This window comes from Gymnodraco acuticeps, unplaced genomic scaffold (genome assembly GCF_902827175.1).
Source record: "Gymnodraco acuticeps unplaced genomic scaffold, fGymAcu1.1, whole genome shotgun sequence".
In the NCBI taxonomy this organism is placed as follows: Eukaryota; Metazoa; Chordata; class Actinopteri; order Perciformes; family Bathydraconidae; genus Gymnodraco; species Gymnodraco acuticeps.
In genome coordinates this window covers 517,692-541,978 of record NW_022990869.1, presented here as the reverse complement: position 1 = coordinate 541,978, position 24,287 = coordinate 517,692, and the positions used below count along the sequence as shown (strand labels likewise).

The 24,287-nt window shown below is 40.9% G+C and overlaps 1 long non-coding RNA gene across 1 annotated transcript in view; it reads left to right on the top strand.

Annotated features, from left to right (window-relative positions):
• The first annotated feature begins 72 nt into the window (after positions 1–72).
• LOC117557482 overlaps positions 73–24,287 on the top strand; it is a 37,502-nt gene continuing 13,287 nt past the window's right edge. The window contains exons 1-4 of the long non-coding RNA XR_004570727.1: positions 73–903; positions 1,008–1,035; positions 6,921–7,115; positions 18,631–18,786. This is a non-coding gene — a long non-coding RNA (uncharacterized LOC117557482). The remainder of the gene's footprint in view (positions 904–1,007; positions 1,036–6,920; positions 7,116–18,630; positions 18,787–24,287) is intronic.

Below are 24,287 nucleotides of genomic sequence, written 5' to 3'. Positions count from 1 at the left end.
GAGACGAGAGAGGAGAGAGAGAGAGAGAGAGAGAGGAGGGGAGGGGAGGGGGGCTGGATGGAAACCCAGATGCTCCAGCAATAGAGGAGAGTTTTCATGAGATAACCTTCTCCAAAACTGCTGTTTCCACGTATCCAAACCACATTATCCACCTGTAATATTTTCCTATTTTGTCACTCTTTTTTTCCACGGCAGAGCAGCAGCGTCTTTAATCAGACTCTACGGGCTGTAAAGTGAGAGAATCTAAACGTGACGTCAATGCCTAGTGACTGACGCAGCCCTTCAACGAAGAAAAAAAAACTGGCTTTTTTATTTATAATTTTTTCTTCTTCTCGTCAGCAAAGCTTAATTACTAAATGTTACAGTGCTTCGTCGACTCAAAGAAAAATAAATAATAAATTCCGCAGGCAGCGTCGCGTAATCTGCGTACATCAGAATATGGAGCTATTTGTGCGTTCATGAGTTTGAGCTGAAGTGACACTGGGACGAGAAGCTGAAGAGGGCGACAAGACATCAGATATTTTATTGCATGATATTGGCAGCGACGACGACTTGCAGATTGTATTTGTGGGGGGTGAAAGTGTGTTTTAGGGATGCGAGTGAGCTGCTGGTGCTGGTGGAGGCACATTGGGTTCCAGAAAGAAAAAAAAATCACTGCAATGATGCAACATAGGGGAATCGGGGCTCTTGTGCAGAGTTGGAGATGCAAACAATAATTTCCATTACATGCACTTCACGTTCCTAAGCGATACCTTTTGTGAGTGTGTTTTTTTGTTTTTCTCTCTCCTTCGTATCTGAGACCTAAAAATAGCATCATAGTTTTGATCGTGCGCCAGAAATAGACAGACGGGTATCACTTGTATAAAAAGGGAGGCGATCCTGAGCAAACTTGGACGTGCCACTGTAAGCCTATAAAAACAAATGGAGGACTTAATCTGTTGCATTTCTTCCAGACTCCTGTTGATGCTTTTCACTAAAATGTCTCTCTGTGTTTCTCTTCCTCACAGATTACATTAAGGACGAGCCTGCACCACGGTGAGTGAGACACATGTTTCATTCTGTGTACTTTTGTGTATTTAGTGCATGCTCCGGAGTGCCTGTGCTGTTTCCACATCTCCCCTTCTTCTATCCCATGCACGCAAACACACTTGATGGATTTAATTGGCATGCTTTACGAGCCACTGTTAGAGCAGAAGCAAAGAGCAACCCTTTCCTGCAGAGTAGGAATCACCCTTTTTGGTAAATAAGCAAGTGCAAAAAACCCCTTTGTCTGTTGGCGCTGTTGAGTCTCTATCACATATTTATGTTTTCCCTCCCATCTTAACCGCGCGAGAGCGAGGGGAACCCTTCTCTGATGAGCGCTCGAGGACGCCTTTCCTTTCAGTATGCTTGTTTTTTAAGAGGAGTCACACTGGCAGGGACACATCGGTGGAGGAGAAAGAGAGGAGGTGAAGGATCTGTTGCTGCAGCGGAGACACCGCATGGGGAAACCCGAGAGCTGTCCAGCAGCAATGGAGATGAAACCACACCAAGTGGCGGTAGTGGGCTGTTGCTGGTGGTGTTTGTCTATGTGTGTGTTTTCTATGCATGTGTGTGTGTGTGTTGTGCCTGGCAGCCAGTAGCTTTATTTACTGGAGGAGAAATCCTGAAGCAACCCGCCTCTTGTACACTGCCTGCGCTAACTGAGGGAAGACATTGGGCTTGAAAAGATGATATATAATAGAGATTTTCCCGCCTGTGTATTTTTGAACTGCTTCAGACAGAGTGACGGACCGACCTGGATCAGCTCTTCTTTCATCAGTACTGTCATTTTCTCCCAACTCGTTAACAATCCAGCCTCTTGAAGTGGAGCAACTCGCGTTCAAATGAACAGAAGATCTGGAGTGCCAAAGTTGGCATTGCGCGTACGAAGTCATTGAGAAAGTAGCCAAATAGTTGAGATACGATGTGTTTGAGTTCAGCAGGACGCTACTAACTATTATGTGTCTCGTGACAATAACGCGTAAAAGGCGAAGGGAGCGTAGCTATTAGCGATGAAGTTTGAAGGAATCACCCTTTCAATAAGGTATCAGTGTTGAATTAGCGATCCGGACCAGGCTGCACGAAACCGAGTTCATCCCCAACCAAATGTGCACGAATTTGGGATTTTTTTCCCATAGTTTGAATGCAAGTTACAGTGCCACATAGAAAAATCCCAAATCGACCACCTGTCTTGCAAAATCCCGATTCTAGTTACATTCCTCCACCTCCCCTAAAAGAAACACTAACAAAAACACCGACTCTGTAATTCTTCGTCGGTCAAAAAGCGCAAATACCGACTCGAGGAGCCAGATCTTGCTCAATAATTCAACAGCGAGCGTGTAATTTCGGTGGAAACAACACGGTTTCCCGAGTCGTGACTGCTAAAGTGAGTAATGTGCGCGTTGGCTGCGTCAGGAGAGGCAGTCACTGTGCAGTGCAGACGGTGGGGGAGAATCGTGACTGACTGGGTTGCGAATGAAAAGACCACCCAATACAAAAAATACCCACACCAGGAGAGATTACAAAAACATTTTCCCTAACCCCCCCTCCCTTTTCCTCAATCCCAAATATATCCTTTCTCCAAACGCTTGTTTTGTGTGTGAGCCCTGCTGCTTGATGCTGGCAGCCAACTTGAATGCAGGCGAGTTTCATCAGTGATAGTGGGGCGGTGTGGATGGATGGAGAGAGGAAGAAGAGGAGGGAGGGAGAAGAAGAGGGGCTTATGTTTGGGATTGGATCTAAATATGGGGGGAGTGAAGAGAGGGGTCCGGATCCAGATCGTGACCCGTCCTCCCCCTCGGTACAGTGGAGTGGAAAGTTGTTATAATGATAATATATTACAAACTAATGGAAGTGTTGCAGGGAATAAAACAACAGGTAAGTTACTCTATTTGATAACTGAGCAAAACCAACATATTAAACATTGTGTGAGAATGAGTGCTTTTACGGTCGTGCTTAACTCTTTAACTCCTGACGTGATGCTCAGCTTTGTGTTGTTGTTTTGTTAAGTTGTTTATTGTTGCTGTATATGCTTTAATATGTTGCACGGTTATCGCAGTTGTGATATAGGTAAGATTATGTTTGGTTTCAACCTTTGAATCTTTGCAAATGACTGAAGCATCGCGGTGTTGGACTGAATTTGCAGTTCGGAAACCCCCCGCGTGTTTTTCGCAGTGGTTCCCTCCGGTGAACTCTATAGGTGACCACGAGTCGCCTCAGATGCTTCTTGCTGATGTTTTGATGCGACGTGGAGAGCTTTCCACACTTCGTCGACATGTAACTGTTATTTCTTCTAATTATATCTTTGATTGCTGTCTTTGCATTGCCCATCATTTGCGAAATGGGAACGAGAGGGAGTTTTATTTTCTTATCAGGGGGGAAATGGATCATTATTTTTTGTAAAATCTCGTTTATTATTTCACATCGAGATTATTAATCATGACACAACACATGTAATACAACGTTTAGTTTCGTGGACACCCTATCAAAACCAAAACATGCATTCACCAATTATCCGCATTAAATTCTCATATCCATAATACACTTACTCTGGTATAGATCACAATTTGGTTAACCCTGTCGACTTCATTTTTTTTTCAAAAAGGGGGGTCCCTATATAAGCGACACACCGATTGGTTGATGACGAGGTTTGGTTCCTCCAATGAGATCCCTCCCTGCTCTCTATTTATTGCCAGCAGTTTACAGCCTTGCTCTCTCCTCACCCAGAGCTTTGGAGCAGAGAGTCAGCGCGGCACGGAGACACACACCGCGGACCGGGGACTATAACACACACTCAGAGAGAGAGAAAGAGAGGGTGCACACTGACAACAAAACGCATCGATGCGCAGCTCCCGATCATCACACGGGATTTGCACATCCGAGCGTTTGGATAAAAAAAATTACAGGGGGAGGAAAATATGAGGGAATGAGGCAGGGGGAGAGAAGGGAGAGATTCAAACTGGAGAAGGAGTGGGAATCAAAGCGTAAGGACCTTGGACAGCTCTCAGTTGCAGCCTTGGCATCCGGAGACCCCCTTTTTCTCTCTTTCTCTCCATCCTTTCTATCCCCCTCCGTGTGTGTGTGTGTGTGTGTGTGTGTGTGTGTGTGTGTGTGTGTGTGTGTGTGGTGTGTGTGTGTGTGTGTGTGTGTGTGTGTGTGTGTGTGTGTGTGTGTGTGTGTGTGTGTGTGTGTGTGTGTGTGTGTGTGTGTGTGTGTGTGTGTGTGTGTGTGTGTGTGTGTGTGTGTGTGTGTGTGTGTGTTGGAGGGACACACTCGCCCTCGGGTTGCCGATGGCTGGAGATACAATCAACCGAGCCAGGATGGGAGATACATCCACGGAAGCGAAAGCAGACCAGCTCCCCGGGAGTCACCGAGTCTCCGTCGGACGGCAGCAGCAGATAATGTCCTTCACGAATCTTTTTGCGGTCTGGGCTTGCTGTTCATAACTATTAATCTGGGAAGCCCTTACCCCAAAAAGCATTTGCGGAGGGCGCATTCACCGCGCCGAGACATCGACATCGGGAACACGGCTCCACTCGTGGAATTTTACAATCTTTCTTTTTTTAAGGGCTGCTTTCCCTTTTTTCCACCCGATTTTTCTTTTTGCTTTACTGTTGTCCTTATTTGCTCTTGTATTTCTCGTCATTGCCATAGCAGTGGCGCTTTTGTCATGGGTGATTTTCAGCCCTATACGTTTGGCATTTTTTTCCCGAGTCAACAGTGTTCTTCTTTGTTAGAAATTGTGGCGAAGCTCTGCAGCCACGTCGCACCCACGTTTAATCAAACATTTGCGTGCATCCTTCCTCACAAAAAAAATCATGTCAAAAACAACCTAAAACTTTGAGCCATGCAAGATTAAGTCTTAAGTCCAAACCCAACCCCCTCCCCCTGTCCCACACTGAACAGGTGACAATGGCCCCCAGCAGAGCAGAGTGTACACATGGGGAGACCCCTTCAATGAACAAGTTGCACGTGGGAAAAACAGTGGTGGATATTGTGTGTGTTTGTGTGTCTGTGTCTTTTGGAGGGTGGGGTTCCATTTCCCTTGAACGTCATCCTACCCCCAGCCCACCCTTAAAATAATAATGTTGGAAACACACACACACACACACACACACACACACACACACACACACACACACACACACACCTGTAAGCAAGTGCACTATACAAGGGATTCCCCAACAAGGACATCCTAACTTAGGGAGAAGCCAGTGTGGCAGCTGGAGAGAGATAAGGAACATCTGCAACCCCCCCTCCTCTTTCTGTCCTTTAACACACACACACACACACAAACACACACACAAACAAACACACACACACTCCACTGTCCCCATCCCAGTTTTATGAATGGGTAACCACTATAAGCATCCCCTCGCCCACCACTGTTCCCGGTGATCTGCCTCCACAAATGTCCCACAGAGACCCGGACACTCGTCCTGTCAGTCTGACCCAGTAGATTAAAAATAACGACTCTTCAGCTTTACGACCACTACACTCACATGTTCTGCAGCACATCCAAACTCCCGGCCCCCTGTCTGTCTATGTGTGCATTATGAGTGGTGTGAGCACACAAAGTGATCAAACCAAGTAAGATAAAAGCCAGACATGATCATTCTTTATGTGAGAAGGCAGAGTAAAAACAATAAAACAAGGTGCAATCCAATGTAGCCTCGAGAAGAAAAGCACCTGCAACTTTATGTCCAGTTTTGAATCTGCTCTCCCATCACCGTTAAAGGGCCCACCCGGGTGAATAATCATGAATCATGCCTAAATATGTGTGCATTATAAGGCCGAATAGCAGTCTGAAGTTGGAGGAAGTGTAGACGTACTCATAAATGTTGTACATTATGAAAAATAAGGCCCATTTGACGCAGAGAGACCTGCGAGTTACAGGCCTGAAGCTTGGCAAGAAAATGTGTTGTCAGGGTGGAAAAGTGCATGTGACGTCAGAGAGCCGATAGTGACGTAAATGAAATTGAAATGATACTGTTTGGATGGGCTGGTCTCGACGTCATGGCGACGACGTTAAGTAACCAGAATAAGAAGCTATGTCTTCAAGTTTAACATGATGTCGTTAAGCGAGCAGAATGAACACACCTTGCTCAAAATAATCCTAGCAGGGGTCTCTAAAATGTCCATATGGGACCCAACCCATGAGCAAAGCACCGATGAGATAATGTGCAGAATATGAACTCCACTTCGAGCGTTAGAACTATTAACGAAGCACTTTTATACTAATAAAGGACTGGCTTACCTAAAGCCAGTTGAGTAGCACTTGAAATGTTTGGCTCTATGAAACCTTATGTACTTTTATGATTCTGTTTTCTTCAAGGTTGTGTCTTCCTGGTCGAATGTACTTATTGTAAGTCGCTTTGGATAAAAGCGTCAGCTAAATGCAATGTAATGTAATGTAATGAACACCACCTACATGCAGGTTGCCTACATGTAAGACACGTGTCGTAACAAAATTCAAAGCAAAGAAACATCTGGAAACAGTGATTCTCTATAAAAGGAAACAGCGTGACCTGTGGAGTCCCCCTTCCTCTGTGTGTGAGTGTGTGTGTTTTACATAATGACACAGGTGACAGTGTGTGTGTGTGTGTGTGACTGAAGGTAAACCGTGCATCTCTTAAGGGTGATGTAATTGCTGCCTTTTCCTGAATGGCTTTGTATGAACCTGGTGCGTAAAAACTGAGACTTTTCTGACTTCTTTTATGTGTTTGGCTGTGGGGTGGAGTCTGATATCCATATCAAACATATGTTAAAGTCCCCCCACCTCTATCCAAACCCCCATCTACGTCACATCTCCGTCCTAAATGTGTAGGCCTGCACGCTTGGCCGTAGATGAACTTTACGGTTAACCCTCACCGTGCTTGTCGTGTGTTTCTGTGTTGCAGAAGACATCAATGACAGTCAAAGCAAAAGCAGTGATGGAGACGAGGTGCCGAGTGGACCCTGCTGCTGATCCTCCAGCTGTGCGCCGGGGGAAGGGAGACCCGCGTTTTGGATGTATTCACAGAGAGAGAAAGACAGAGAAAATACGAGAGACCGACCCTCCTCCTTGTCGTCCCCTCTCCCTCACCCTGAGAAAGGTAATGCACGGCCTGAGATGTGTTAGAGGATGGGTCTGACGTCAAACCCAAATCACCCTTTAAATTGCATTTTGCGTGAGGCTGCTCGGAGCTGGAGAGCAGGAGTTGTGTCTCTGTTGTCACTTCTGCTGCTGAATATTCTCTCTCTTCTTTCTTCTTATTATTTCCAGTCACTGTGAAACCTTTGCATTATAATTACTAATAAGTGTTGTGTCGACTTTATGTGCAAATAGTCAAACGTGCATGGTTTTTGTTCTTATGATGGTTTGAGACGAGTGTGTATTGTCAAAAATAATGCGTAAAAGTAGTAGCGTTTAAATTGTAAAAGCCTTGTATAATATATCTAGGAGGGTCTTGGATTGTGTATTACTAATTACATATGTTTCTCAGTTTCACATGTATAATATTTCCTAGTCAGGATTTCAATATGTGTTCTGATATATGAGACCTCTGTGACATTTTCTGCGTTTTGTCATCCGGGATTTTGCATCATGTGTCCCTGTGGTTCAATGTCGTAAAAACAACATATTTAAATGTTATTATATGTATTGATAATGTGGAGGAAACTCGTACACTTGCCAATCAATCGAATATTGGTCCACTGTGATTTAACTTGTGTTGTGTTGGATCACCGAAGTGTTTAGTGTCAGTGTTGGATGTAGAACTACGTGATGTACAACGATATCAAACGAATATTAATGATGAATGATATTTGATGATATATAAGCGTAGGCTATGACTGACTGTAATATGGACTGTGGCTGCTTGTTTTTGGCGCCATGAGCTGTAAAGTCTTATCCCAAATTCTTGCTATGCCCCCCCTTCAGTGTGAGTCATCATATCGTCGACAGCTCAGGCAACACCTCGACGTAACCTCACATGTATTTGCCCTTAAAATAAACCATGTGAGCAGAGGGGACACACGCTGTGACCCTATAGTGCAGCAGGACAAACATGCATTTATACAAAACATTTTACACAATATGTTTTGTAATGGACTAATTATAATTTCCCACATATTGTTATAGACTGTTATAGAAAATGTACTGGCATGTAAGAAAATGTTGATGCTTAAACATTATGTGGGCTGCGGTCAATGGGCTCGTCCTGACCTGCTATCTTTGGACACTTTGAGACATTTCATGGCAGCTATTTTGCTTATGTTACATTTGAAAGTGCATTCAAGTGCGCCTATACGCCCTAGGTTATAATAAAGAAGTGGTTATAACAGTAGGACACAAAATAGATGCAATACATTTTTAGATAGGTGTGTGTCTGCATGAAAATACCATCTTAAATCTCACAGAAAAATATTATTTGTGGATGTTTTGGCATATTTAAAGTAGCATAGCATTGCTTTTTCTAACATAATTTGCAATATGAATACATACACCACTGTAAGTATACAATTGCATTACTGTAGGTTTTGGTAGTTTCTGTGTGTTCAGTAAATTATATAAGCATGGGTAAATCGTTTTAGGGTTAGGACAGTCAGTTACCATTAGAAATATTTTCTCACGTACCTCTACTGTAGCCATGCAGATATTTTGTTTTTATTTATCTATGTTTTTAGAAGTGTGTATCCAACCCAAAACAAAGGAGGTGAATGGAGTTTTGTTCCTTGTGCTCGCAGCATTGAAAAGTACAATTTACAGCGTCCTCACTTATCAGGATAATTCACTAAACACATCGGTTTCCGACGCCATATCTTCAGTAGAAAGTTGTTCCGATAAAAACTGTTGACAGCTTGAGCTCTGTGTTCAACATGGTCCCTGGCTTTAGGAGATATGCTGCTGCTACGTTTCCAAATGCAATTGTACAATTCTGTAAGCATGGGTAGTGCAGAAAAAAAAAGGGCAGAAATCTCAGAAGGATCCCAAAATCTGGAACATTTCACCAAAAATACCTGCATGGCTTTTTACCATTTAAGAACCTATTTTAGTCTTTTGGAATTGCGGTGAATTCATCCTATACCAGACACCAATTGGCAGATGAGACTCCATGCAGTTCTCATTGTTTGCACCAATCCTTCAAATAGGAGAAATTGATTTATTGTAAAACATATATTTTTTGTGGAGTGTTCAGAATTTTCTTTTAACGCTATTTCTCTTTGTAAAATCACCTGACGTTAGTGTTCTAGTGAAATGACGTGCTTCTAGATTAGCATTGTATAATCCTTAACGTTAACACACACTGACTTGTATCACATTGTGGGAATTGTTTCGTCTGTGTTTTCTAACCCTCAATTCAAATGATTGATGTTATAGTACTGTATCATCATTTAACAGTCATCAAATCATCTCATGTGAAAAGAAATATGCTTAGTTTGTACATTTTAAACAGAGTCAAATACAGAAACACTGCTGGAGAACACCCATAATCTAGACATCCGCACCCATAAGGACTCATGATGTCTGATTATTTACGTGCTCAACAACTCCTAATTTGCTTTGTGAGAAATCCCTAAAATCACAGCTCTGACAGGACTTTTTAATAACCTTTAAACCAAAAGAAGTATCATTAAGTAAACGTTACATTACAGATTAAACAGAGGAGTTCCACCACCCCACCTGTGTTTGATAAATCACGGCGTGTTTCTAAATTGTCGCTGGTTTTCTTGTTTAGTGCGAGTAATTCAAAGCTATATTTGGGAGATGACGTCGAGGTTTAAACTGAGACCAAGGGGCTTCTAAGACGTGAGTAAGGGACATCTGGCTTCTAATCAATTACACATGGTATTTGCTGCAATATAAATTATACTTCATATTTATTAATGCAGGCATGTTTGAGAATCATCACACGGAGAGCAGCTTCTTGCTGAGAAATATCAGAGTGTAATGTTACGAAATTCATGTGAATGACTTTTGCCTTAACACATATATCTAAATAGAGTGACCATTAGACCATTTCAAGTTTAAGTAAACACCAATGATAATATTTGAACAGTTTACCTCATTTACTTGCTTAAAAATAAGTGCGATTCATGTCTTGGAGGAGAATTACCCTCTCATGGAAATGTTTATGCTGTTGTTTGATTTCGGTTTTTTGTAGTTTTGTTTTATGTGTTATTCCAAAGCATTGTTACACTGAAAAAACTGAGACGTTGACTTAAATCAAATGTATTATGTCAACAGATTTCACATAACTGTATTAGTTGAAAGCAATTATATTAAGATAAATACATATTAGGTTCAACTTATTACATTATGGCTGTCAACCAACCTAACACAGTTATGTGAAATATGTCGACATAATACACAGGTTTTTCGGTGCATGTTCATTAACGCTGGTTTGTACATATTCTGCAAAAAGCTTCAGATCTTTGTTTCACATCCTGCAGAAAGTGACTTCGATCTTATTCCATTTTTATTGAATAACAGCCAAACCAGGATTTGATCATTTTACATAACTTACTCAACGCTTAGTGTCTGGCGTTCAGCTTAAGTGAAATCATTTTTGATCTGGTTTTGTGAAAGCAGTCACAGTTTTATTTGCTTTTGCTGTCAGTGTTTTGGACATTTAGAATCATCTATACAATGAAGAGTGAATATCTCATGAGATCAGGTCTATCCAACCTTTATATTTATGCAAACTGAACTGCTTTAATTCATTTTACCCTCATAAAATAGCTAAAGTATACGACATCTCTACTAAATTTTAATCTGGACCTGACCCAATATGGGGAGTATATAGATTACGTATAGTGTGACTCCTGAAACTTGTGTAGTTAAACGTATACGTTTTAAATCATTCAAACAATGCGCAGTTTTACAACTACCTTCATGACATTATGAAATTGATGTTAGTGGATAGTTTAAAAAGCAGGGGTGTCAAACTCAAATACACAGTGGGCCAAAATCCAAAAATGGGTACTAGTGGAGGGCCGGACTGGTTCAATGTTTATTGCAGAACTTATTGAAATGAACTTATTGCACATATTAAACCTGGAACTAACAAAGCTTAAATTATTGCCTATAAAAACAACATTAAACATTAACTAATCAGTTGCATTCATTTCTTATGGCTCTATCTGCAGCTTTTCCAGAGTCATTTCTTATGATTACATTTCTCCACAGGCCAACAACAGCTTCAACAAAACTATTTCCCTCAAAGAAAAAACCAAACATGCCCTGCTGTCGTGAGAGAGAAAGTGCAGAAGGAAACATCCATTAAACTCAGTGTGCTGCTCTGTGATGCTAGTTCAGATACTTGGCATCTCATCTTGGGTGCAAGTTCATCAATGTTTGGGCTCAGGCTCTGAGCTGAGGAGACCCTCAGGATGGAGTGAAGGTGTGAGAGCAATATACCGGCGGGCCAGATCTAATAGTAATTAAAAATTATCCTGAGGGCCGAAATTAAATCCACCACGGGCCTGATTTGGCCCCCGGGCCTCGAGTTTGACACATGGGGTTTAAAAGAACAGATATTACATTTTTCGATTTTAGGAAGACCAGTGAACACCTAGAGAGTGGTTCTCAACTGGTGGGTCGCAGACCCGTTTCGAGTGGGTCACGGATGTGTGATTAAAAAATATATATATGAGTGATTAAAAAAAAAAAAATGTTTTGCTTGTTTTTCAAACTTATATTTTGAAGCCTGTGAAAAACAAACAATGGCAGAAAATATTATTAATATGTCGTTTAGTAATAGATGTATTTATTTTCTTCTCAGAGTGTACCAGAATGCATAGTTTATATGTTTATTTGTCTCCTGGGGGAGAATGCCCCCAGACCCCCCTTCTGGTGTTTTCAGCATGTGTGTCTTTTTATGTTATAAAGTTCAGCTTTGATTCCATCATCTCATTAAACCTTTTTCAAAGCATACTTTGGTTCTGTGAAGGGATATAAGGGATATATGCACTGTACTTCACTTTAATTCATATTGTATGCTGAAAAGTATATATATTACAGCACGATTTTTTTGTTGAATAGATTTGAGTGGTTCAAATTGGTGGGTCGCGATTTATTGACAAAGTAAAAAGTGGGTCCCGAGGCCTGACCAGTTGAGAACCACTGCTCTAGAGAGTGGTTTGTTCCTCAAATGAGTTTGAACCCTTACGTTGTGTTTCAAGTTAAAATGATATAATAACTACGCTCTAGTTTTTTGTATCGGAACAAGGCTTCATGATATCCTCCACAGCAGCGATACAAACACTACAAAACTGATTTTGACCACTTTTGCCGAGTCTGAAGGTTTCTAAAAAAAAAAGTGTATGATTTGGTGTTGGGGTCTGGGGAGACCCAGCAGCATTGTTGTGGGTCACTCGGGGTCAAATTTGGCCCAATCAAGATTCATCTTTGACTTTAGACACCCCTCCCCCGCCCCCTTCATCCACTGTAACAATAATTTTTTCGGGAACTCGACCTTTCTCAAAGAATATGTACACTAACACTTGAACCTGAACACACACATGCACGTGTGCAATATGTGGTGTAATGTGTTTTGGGCCATAACATAAAATTACAACAGGATTGTACGGTTATGAATGCATTATAAGTTAGTTATGATGTAGTTTAAACAATATTGGATGATAGTCATTATTTTTGAGTGTTTGGATTGAGATACATCATGGGTGAAAATTGACCCGCGAACACCATGAACAGGTAACAGCTTTCGAACACAACACAAGGGTTAAGAGAGTCTTAGATTTTGATAAAACCCTTCTTTCCCATTTCTCAGCCAACTGTAACAGCCTTTGTTTGCTCTGAAACATGCACTTTGTTTTACAAGACAAAGGTTTACCAGCTGGGTTTAACATGCGGTGTAACATCAAGATTCTGTTCTATTTGATCTGTATTTACTTGCACTATTTTATCTGTTTTATTGTGTTGCTCTGTTGGAGGAGCCTAAGATTCCCATCTACATAACTACACTGTAGCTATGTACGAATGACAATAAAAGCCTTGAATCTTGAAAAGAAAGACGATCCTAAGAAAAGACAACATTAGTAGTGTCAGGGAATAATTTGCCCTGCATGTCCTCCTTCGCCCTCTGACGCAGATGCCCAGCCTTGGACAGCCGTTATCTCCCTTAAGGAGGGGCTGCTCTAGCATATTGTTGATGTTACCAGTTTGTGACCGGGCAACTCTCTGTCAGATAGTTATTGTTGTGGGACACCTGGAACACATCCTTCTCGGGGTGTAGATGACCCCGAGCCATAAGCGACAACAACTGTGATTCAGTGTCCTCAGCTGTTTGGTGTATCTATTGAAGAGTGTTGATTATTACACTCCAACTAAACCTTGAGCTACAGGAGGGGTCTTCAGAATTGATTGTGGCATCTCAACCGTGTGGTCAAACCGTGGCTCGTGACATGTCGTGTGAATTCTCCGGCCGTAGCTCCAAATAAACCGTCAGTGTTTGCCATCAAAGCTCCAGCTCTCCTCGTGTCTCTCTGAGTCCTGACTCCAATTGCTTCAGAAGTTTCCCTCACAAGTAGTTTCAGCAATTACACAAAACTTCATTTGTTTGATGTCCAAGCTCTCCATCAGCTGTGGAGGAGTCAGGTGACGTTGTTCAGTTTGTCTGAAGAGGAGGTCAGGGTGTGGGAATCAGTCAACAAATCAAAACATTTGTCAACTTGAAAGCAGATAATCATTTCTAAAACCGTTATGGTCTCCATGAAGACAAAGGTTCCCTAATTTTGAAGAATAACTCATTTTAACCTCACTTTTTGGGCCTTAACCTATAATCTAAAGAGAACTGGATACAGGGTACGAGGCGTCAATGGTTGGTTGATCTTCTTCTTTGAAGCAAATTCAAGATTAACTTCTACTAAAGTTTCACAAAGTAACTTGAAGTCGCTGATTAGGATTTGTTGGCTCAATTTGTTTTAGGTTGGCTCCATATGTTGGGCTGTGAACGCGTCACATCTGGACTGACTGCTTATTGGCTCCCTCTGTAAGATGTTGGACTGAATATCGACCATTTTTTTATCCTTTGAATTGAAGAGGGTGCTGATGCCGGCACCAGGACGGTCTCAAAATGCATTCAGTTTAACTAAATTCAGTTTGTAACTTAATGCATTTGCAAGGAGAGAAATAGCATTATTTTCTGTCTTACAGTAAATCTCGATACAAGCTAAATCAAGTGAAAACTGTTTTGTCTTCTGTTTTGCGATTGTAGTAATGTGTTATTTATTATTTGCATGTACAGCACTTTGGCTCGACCGAAAATCGTTTTAAAATGTGTTATATAAATAAAACCTGATTTGATTTGATTTAAAGGGGATCCTTTGAAAGAAGTTGATACACGGTATTACTTTATTTGCTTTGTAGTCGAGTTAATCTGAAACATTTGGAAATGTATTAATGCTGAAGTGTGTGTTGCTTAGTTATGTTGGCGATAACTTGACATGGACGCTGGTCAATAGAAATGAAAAGTGCGCTCAGAGCAACCTCTATAGTTAAAACATGTAGTGGGCCAAGAGCATGTTTGTCTTATTGTTGTTTTTATTTTAAGTGGAGCCGTGAAAAATGAGAATTGCCTCAGGAATGCCAAGTTTGTTTCTATGAGCAGGTCAACCGGAGACCACATCCATACAACTAGTCAAGATGACCCTACAGCCCGTGCTGACTGGAGTCAATGAAGTACTTTCCCAGTACATTGACTACAGGTCTTTGAAGATCCGTAAAGATTCACCAAAAACCAAATGTGACCAAATAAACAGCAATATTCAGATCAATTACTTACTTGTGTTTTAAATAAAGGTGAATGTATTATTGTATTAATATCACTCTATAACCATAATACGTTACATAGTCTATCTGTTCATTTTGGCTGTCTTTTCAAACTAAAATCTACAGTGGACATACTGCAACATTTAAAAATCAAATTAAATTAAAATAGTCTAAATTGTAAGATGTTTTTTTAACCCTAAAGAGGTAGGAAATACAAAGTAAAGTAGATTGGAAAACACTTTTTTTCCTCGGTTCCCAGGAGAATATACACCACGTTTTACTGGTGAATCAAACTATACATTCTACACTTCCACTGGACGTAGATTCTGAATACACACTTCTCGCTAGAAATGTAATCAAAAAGCCTTAAAATGACCGAACTATCCTACAAGTCGGGTGTCCGTCATATATATGTTTTCACAGCAGGAAAGTTGACGATGGCGTGACATGGACACTGTTCATTAGAAATTATTAGGAACAAATATTGTAGGCATGTCATAATTTGAGAGGGTTTTTTGTGAACATACTAAGTTGTGCGCTGTGGACCAACGTTGCTAACATGTTTTTTTGTGACTCTGGGTTGGTTGGAGCGCGAGCCAATAGAAGTGTGAGTGTTACAAAGTGATGTCATTATGTTAAAGGAGTCCAATGGAGGCGTTTCAGGCAGAGGGGAGTGTGTGGGAGAGAAACGTTAGGACTTTAGCTTTTGCAGACCATTTGCATGAAAGCAGAATATGACGAGACGTGGATGCTGACAGAAATAGATTGATCCGTCCAAAAGAACAGGAATAACCGAGTAATAAATTAGTTTTTCATCCAATTGGTATTTCCCCATTAAATCAGAGTGCTTCGGCAACTGGAGGAGAACAAGCTTTGGAGTGAGGGCTTTAGTCACAGAGCTTGACATTAACCTAACCTCGGGCGAGTGGAGATTTTAGTCAGAGAGTAAAACAACATCACCTAGTATATTGACCCACAAACTGTTTAAGTTACTAAACCATTAACAGCTCAAATAGTCACTCAAGACGTGATTTGTTAAATGAAACTTCTCTCCCTTTTTATTGACTAAACAGAATCTGTGTTTTAGCACTTTGTTCCTTTTCATGTAAGGTTTAAATACGTAATATTGACCTGTAAAATCATTCATTAGATATCAGCGAGTGTTATATTAATGGAAGAAGAAGAAAAGTGAAATACACGACAGTAAATTGTTGAAAGATTACATGTATAGTTTGAACGTGTGTATCGTCTTGTGGTATTAACAGATGCAATAAATATGACTCATCCTTTTGTATGAGTAATATCATTCGTATTTTCTATGAATTTTGGAAGTATATTCAGGAAGAATAAGGCGATGTTCTGGAGATTAAACCATAGTTTATGTATTACTTTTGACTAGGTTACTTCTGTATGTTGGGAAATAATACGTCATAAATCATGTTAAGATGTATAGAGTAGTATGTTGTGGGGAAACACAGAAAGGACTTATTTTCTGTAAAGAATTCAAATTTTAAGATTCTGTAGACTTTAGACTGGATATTAAAGTCTATCTCCTTTTTGGCTTTGTGGTGTGTGTGTGTGTGTGTGTGTGTGTGTGTGTGTGTGTGTGTGTGTGTGTGTGTGTGTGTGTGTGTGTGTGTGTGTGTGTGTGTGTGTGTGTGTGTGTGTGTGTGTGTGTGTGTGTGTGTGTGTGTGCACGCGTGTGTGTTTTTGTGTCGTCACTACCACTCCTGGTCGTGACTCACAGCGCACAATGCTTTAATTTATTTTTAGCTGAGCAACGTTTTATACCCCCGAACTGTAGGCCTGCACACAAGATGACACACACACACACACACACACGCGCACATGATGCAAAACATACTGCCGCTTATCCACACACTTTCTTTTATATTGTTTCTAAGACGTGGAAGGGTGTGTTAGTTTGTGTATCTGCGCTCCATTGCAGTCCATTCCATTCTTTGCATTGTCTTTGGCTAACTGAACCTAATAATGTCCCAAATGATTCAGTAGAGCACGGGTCTTCAACAGGGGGTCCGTGGCCCCTAGGGGGTCCTCGAGTAAGTGTAAGGGGGAAGCCAAATTATTGTTGTATACTAATATAGTTTTAACAGTGGTGCAGGAATGAGTCCATAACCAAGAAGTGAGATAGCATTTAACACTTTGTGATTCCCTTGTCCTGAAAGTCGATGGTTTTTTGTATCCTTTGTTGGTTCGATGCAAGAAATAAGGTCTGTGGCTAAGCTAAAAAGACTGTGTCTTCTTGTTAAAAGAGATCAAATGTCAGTGTAAGTCTTTAAAAGTGGCTGATCAGACTACAATCAATCAGTAGATGTCTCGTTTCGGTCATAATGCCATTTGCTGGTTTCAGAGTTATCTAACCGACCGTACTCAAAGCGTCAGGTTGGGTAGAACTGTCTCTGACCCTGTCACCTTGGAGAAGGGAGTTCCACAGGGCTCTATTTTGGGGCCTTTGCTCTTTTTATTATATGTAAACAATATTTGTAATCAGATGCAATTTTCTACCTATCATATGTATGCTGATGACACTATTGTATACTCATGTGCTCCTTCTCTGGATATAGCCGTTTCCAATTTAAAATCTGATTGTATCACGCTGCAGCATGCACTTCTTGATTCCAAACTGCTTTGAACAGTAAGAAAACCAAAGCAATGCTTTTTGCTCCCAAGTCAGCGGCCTCTTGCCTCTCCATTGACACCCTTGATGGCATCTCTGTTGAGTTTGTCGATACCTACAAATATCTTGGCTTCTGGTTGGACAGTAATCTAAACTTCAAACACCACATTGAAGTTCTAACAAAGAAATTGAAATTCACTCTTGGCTTCCTTTACAGACTTAAATGTTGTTTTTCAACTTCATCCCGTAAAAGGTTGGTCTCTAGCTTATTCCTGTCCCAGCTGGACTACGGTGATACCATTTATAGATTTACCTGTCCCACTGTTTTGGCCAAACTTGGCCCACTCTACCATGCTGCACTGCGATATATATCAAATGCACCCTATAGGACTCATCATTGCACACTATATAGACTAACTGGATGGTCCTCACTTACTATGCGTAGGATGCAGCATTGGTTTATATTAATGTATAAAGCCACTCTACATATGTGCCAGATTTGCTCCAGTTTGTGTCTCTTACAACCTCAGATCCAGTGCCTGGATCCAGGTTCCTGCTGTGCGGACTGAGGCTGGGAAAAGGAGTCTTTTTCTTGGTCTTGAAATTACCTTCAATCAAACCTCAAACTGACAGCACTTGTCTCAATAGCATGTTTTAAATTGAAGTTGTCTGAAGTCCTTACCACCAGCTGCTCTTGCACTAATAAGTAGTGCACCTTTCTTACTGTCCTAATGTGCACAATGTAGTGACTGCTTTTTTGTCTTTTGTTTTCTTAGTTATATTCTCTGTATTTTATATGTTTGTGTTATGTGTAACGTTGCTGCCTTCTTGGCCAGGTCAGCATTGCAAATGAGATTCTATCTCAATGCTTTTATCTGGTTAAATAAAGGTTAAAAAAAAAAACGAAAGGACATCATGCTGAAAATTAGCAACATTTAGCTTAGCGGTGGTGACGTGAAGTCATGTGACCGTGAAGTAGTTTGTGTATAGCCTAATGTTAGCTTTTCACTTCTGTCACATTAGGTGTGTAAGAAAATATCGATACAGTAGTGCATCACGATACTTTGATTTTGTCGCTTGCCTCATCTCCTGTCTCTAAGTTTCCGTCTCTCTTGTGATGCTTCTTTGTCTCTTCTCCGCTCTCATATGTCTCCCCCCTCTCACTCTGCCTTTATCCTCCTCTCTCTTTCCCACTCAGAGATGAGGACTGACGTCAGGGAAGTCCTGACTGACTTGAACCCAGCTGATGAATACTCCTCTTCTTCGTCTACACCGTCTCTGTCTCCTCCCCTTCTTCTCCTTTTCTGCAACCTGTGCATGACTCCCCCCTCAACCTCCCCCTCCATGGAGTCAGGTACATCCACTCTGCAGAAGACACTTGAGTCTCAACCTTTAATAAAGCATTTTTGTTTATCAGAATCAAACTAGTTGTAGAACCTGCAGTGTGACAAAGATGTTAAAAGCAGTTTGTGGTAATCTCAAAACACAAACCAGACAGACAACTTTAAAAATGAACAGAATAAATACACTTGTCCTTTTCTGACACCTCTTTTAGCAGAAACAAATGCTACATTAATGTATTAAATCGATGTTAATCCGTGCGTGTGGATGTGGAATTAACGGACGTGACGTTGTGCGATTGAGTTGCCAAGCAACAGCTTCGGTTCATGTTAATTTACAAACTATTCAACTACAACCGTAGTTATATTTAAAAACATGTTAGAAGGCCTCACGAAATACTTTAATCCAAATTAAAATGTAAATGTGAAGGAATGTGTGTATAACAAAATACATCGGTCATAAACTAAACCGGAAACAGACGTAGGCAAGATCCTCAGCTCGATGATTGGATGGTTATGGTGATACTTTGTGTCGTTTATGAGAAAGTGTGATGGTATTTCTTTATGTATTGCAATGGCTGTGACTCAGTAAAGGCAAGAAATACAATCAAAACAAATTCAGATTTTTAATTACCCAGCATAAGTGACACAGTGTTTGGTACGTTTAAAGGATTTTTTGGGTTGATAAGTTGATGATAATACAGTAAACTAAATCTCACAAAAGTTGCAGAATAATTTCACATGTTTTAAATTGATTTTCAAATCACCAGGTATGATGAAAGTGGATCTGTCTGACAGGAAATGTTATCCTTATTGGATTTTCTCATATGTATTTGATGCATGGGAACAAACTGATGAAATGTTATACAATATCTTTTAAAATGTACTTTTAGAGTAGTCGTTGATAACACACACACTCTTTTTGATTCACCACAAATGAATATGATGTCAAGTGAAGCCATGAAAACATTTTATAACTTATCTTAAATTATTCTTGCAGGTTTTATTCACGATTGAGAATCTGAAAACAAATTGATTTAACCTGCAGATTGTACAGTATTTACTGTTTCTACTGCAGGGATCCTTAGAAATAGATCTCACTCAACGATTCCTGTCTACAAGTTTTATGTTCAACCACGAGTGAGAAATGGAACAAAATCCCCCAAAAGTTTTTCTGGCATCCTGGACACATGTAGAAATGTTTTATGAACACACAAAGGTTTTTACCCATGAGCATTTTAAATTCAGCAGGACTGGATGCCGTTATCTTATCTGTCTTGTGTATTTGTGGTGATTCAAACAAGGATATTACAACTCATTTGAAAACAAAGTATGTGACGCTGGAAAAATGGATTCAGATTCAGAAGGTGATTCTCTTTTTTTAAATGATTGTTTATCACACAATAGTTGAGTGTTTGAAACAGATGTGCCTTTTTTTTGCCGAGCGGAGCTCTGCACCAAATTATGAAGAGGTGTGGTGTGGTGGGATCATATTTCACGACCTTATGGCGCGTTTCCACTGCAGCGGGGTAGCCCCGTTTAAGCGTCCCTAAGCGTCCTCGCTCTGGCCTCGGGCTGCCTCGCTGGCCGGCCCAGGCCGTGGCGCATTTCCATTACAGTTTAGGACCTGGGCTAGCAACGCAGTGTAGGCGGGGCGATCGGCTTCACATTTCGAGTTGTTCCGTCGAGCTCCCGCTGGATTTTATCATCCCCAATGAGATGAAGGAACGTCGTCACCTCCTCGGTCGACCACGGTGTGCTTTTCTTAGAAGTAGCCATTTTTGTAGATCCTCCGTTTACAAAATGCTGTGTATAAAAATGCTGCAAGCTTGCTTCTAGATATATATGCGACGCTAGGGATGAACTCGCGCGCAATCTTGTGACGATTATCTCTGACCAATCAGCAGTCGAGAGTGTTGACGTCACTAGTTCAGCCCTGGCCCTGGTCTGAGGGAACCACGATTTGATGAGGCCGGAAAAAGAGGGAAAAAGTACCCGCTGGCCGGTACTAGGCTATGGAAACGCCACTAAAAACCGGCCTGGCCGCTTGAGGACGGTTAAGGACGCTTAAACGGGGCTACCCGCTGCAGTGGAAACGCGCCATTATGTGTTACTGTGTGTGTGTGTGTGTGTGTGTGTGTGTGTGTGTGTGTGTGTGTGTGTGTGTGTGCCTTGTGTTTGAAAGGCCGTGTTAGTCTGGATCAGGGGTTCGGGTTCTCGGCCAGGATGTCCTGCATATGAGGGGCCGTGTAGGCCAAAATTCAAACTAACCTCGCACACACACTACTGAAAACATCTGGCCTTGCACACACACTACTGAAATACTCTCACATTCACTACTGAACACCTTGCACACACACTACTGAAAATTACCCTCACACACACGCAACTGAAAACATTTTACTGAAAGGTTCTCAGTAGGGAATGTGCATGTGTTTCACCTATGTGTGTGAGGGGGATTCTTGCTGTAACGGAAGTCATTGTAATGAAACGGAACTAACAAAGAACAATGCTGCAGTGATACAGTAGGTGGCGATAATGCTCGTCTGGTTGCAAGTCGCCATTAAAGAAGAACGAAAACAGAAGGTTGAATTCAGCATGGATGTATAGAGAAACGGCACCGCAGCCGTAGTCTGGAGCCCAGGCCGAGCGGTCTACAAACTGAGACTGTCTGGTCTATCAAGGTTTTCTTGTTTACATCACCTGGCGCAGCTCGTGAGGTGGACTAGCAAGTAACCCGCTAGCAACATGCACAGCTGCAATAAGCTAACAAGCTAACTAAGGCATCAACACAACAAACACGTCCGAGTTCAAGTTGTGTTCTCTGTATCAGCTGAGCCCTGTAGCAGCCTGGAGCTAACGGAGCTAGCAGAGAGACCACCAGCAGTTTGGTACTTCCGTTTCATTACAATGACTTCCGTTACAGCAAGGATCCCCCTCACACACACATAGGTGAAACACATGCACATTCCCTACTGAGAACCTTTCAGTAAAATGTTTTTCAGGAGTGTGTGTGTGTGAGGTTTTCAGCAGTGAATGTTATAAGAGAATATTTTCATCTGATCTGTTTATAGAGTTTCTTATTGTTTTATAGAATCTGTGATACTGCAAACATCTGCTTGTAGTCAGTCAAAGACTCCTGTGTAAGTTGAGGTCACAGGTCAAACGCTTCTCCTATATTCATGGGGGAGGGTTGAGGCTTGTCTGGATCTCTTTGAGACAAGTAGACTATTGTCTCACATCTGCTACTAATTAGGTATACGCGGGCTTTCTGGGAGCCCGCCTCTCCTCGTGTTGGTTAGATGTTTTGTGTCTTTTGGGTTCAGAGATTACCTTGGTGGAGCACAAGGACACTGTGAAACTAGGATGATCTCCCGGCCGTATGTAATTGTCTGTCTCTCAATAAATATCAGTGTATTGACAGGCAAATCCAGTTTCCCTCATTTGATGATTGGCTCAACATTGCTGCAAAGAAGTTTTTACTTCACAAATGTGAGAGTGTTTCAGTAGTATGTGCGTGAGGTTAATTTATAGTTGCATGTGTGAGGTTTAATTTTCAGTTGTGTGTGTGAGGTGTTCACTAGTGAATGTGAGAGTATTTCAATTCAAAACCTTTATTTATCCAGGTAAATTCCCATTGAGATCAATGATCTCTTTTTCAAGGGAGACCTGCTCAATAGTGTGTGTGTGAGGTTAATGTTCAGTTGTGTCTGTGTGAGGTTAATGTTCAGTTGTGTGTGTGTGAGGTTAATTTTCAGTAGTGTGTGTGCGAGGTGTTCAGTAGTGAATGTGAGAGTATTTCAGTAGTGTGTGTGCAAGGCCAGATGTTTTCAGTAGTGTGTATGCGAGGTGAGTTTGAATTTTGGCCTACACGGCCCTCATAGTTTGAATGTTGGCCTACACGGCCCTTCATCCTGCAGACTCCAGCCTCACTGTATGATTTTGAATCGGACACAATGTGTACACACCCACACACACACACGCACATTTTTAGGAGCATTGTCCGACTCGCCTAATAGGTGGTGGTGATTCAGGAAATAGGAAGGAAGGAAGGGACGGTAACTCTTTGGCCTCTGACGAAGGAACACACACACACACACACACACACGTATTGTGCTGTATTCACAACTATGTGTGCAACTCGTTATCATTTATTCAGTTTTATTTCAGTGACTTGATGGGACAAAACACTTTTAATAAAGTTGTTTTTGACTTTAATTGTATTTATTAATGTCTTGAATTCAAACAATAAATAACAGCTTAAACTCTAAATATTATACCTTTATTCATATATTTATATATTATATTTGTTGAATTTTCAGCATCTTTAAGAAACAAGAGCGGTTTATTCAACAATCATGTTGAAAGTTAAAAGACTTTGGCAAACTCACACACAGATTTATACTGAAACATGTGTGTATACATGCAGATACACTCAGACACACACACACACAACACTTGTATATTTCAGGAATACAAAAATTCACAATTAATTCTCACTCGTACGAGTGACGCACTCAAACTGACACTTACTGACTCACTCTCACACTTTCTCTTTTTCTTGATATCTCTTTACTGTCTGACACACACACATACGTACACACACACACACACATTCTCTATTTATCTCACACACGCACACACACATTCTCTATCTCTCACACACACACACACACACACACATTCTCTATCTATCTCACACACACCACACACACACACACACACACACACACACACAGAGGCAATGCACACACATGCACTTTACAGTTGTTAATACATCAAACTTTCCACTTTCTCTCCCACTTTAATTTCCCGATGTATATGAATGCAGACACACATGAATAAACATTATGAAAACCCAAATGTCATTTTCATAATTGTAATCAAAGTGGAAATTAAACTTCCACCATGTTTTTGAATTATTAACTCCAAAGAACAACATTTCCTTTACCAATGTTCAGCTCTTTATTTTCTTATTTCTAATCAAACAGCTGAAACAGTTCAGCTTAGAGCACTTTGATAACTCTCCTGTTGATTTCCCTAAACTCATGTCAACATATTTATTTGAATACTGCATGCTGTACATTAAAGATATTTTTCTCAAGGATCCTAAGAAGATCCCGAACTTCTGGAACCAAGTCCCATTTCCAACATTTACCTGAGAGAGAGATTTTTACAAAGGTTTTAAGGTTTTTAAAGTAATGTGCACATTTCCAACCTAGAAGCATAATTACATTTGAAAATGCAGTTTGCTGAACTGAAACTTAAAAAAAGTTTAAACCTTTTCTGTCTTTTTATTTTGTTTTAGGTCCTTTCTTCTGTTCATAGAGCGGTGCCAAAGAAATACACTTAAAGATCAAGGAGAACGTTGTTAAACACTATATATAGAAAAACTGATCTCTGTCAAAAGTAATTTCATATATGTTTCATTGATCATAAGAAAAACGTTAAAAAAGTATCAATCTCTCTGATATCGTGAATCATATCTGAATTGCAATAAGGCAAGGCAATTTTA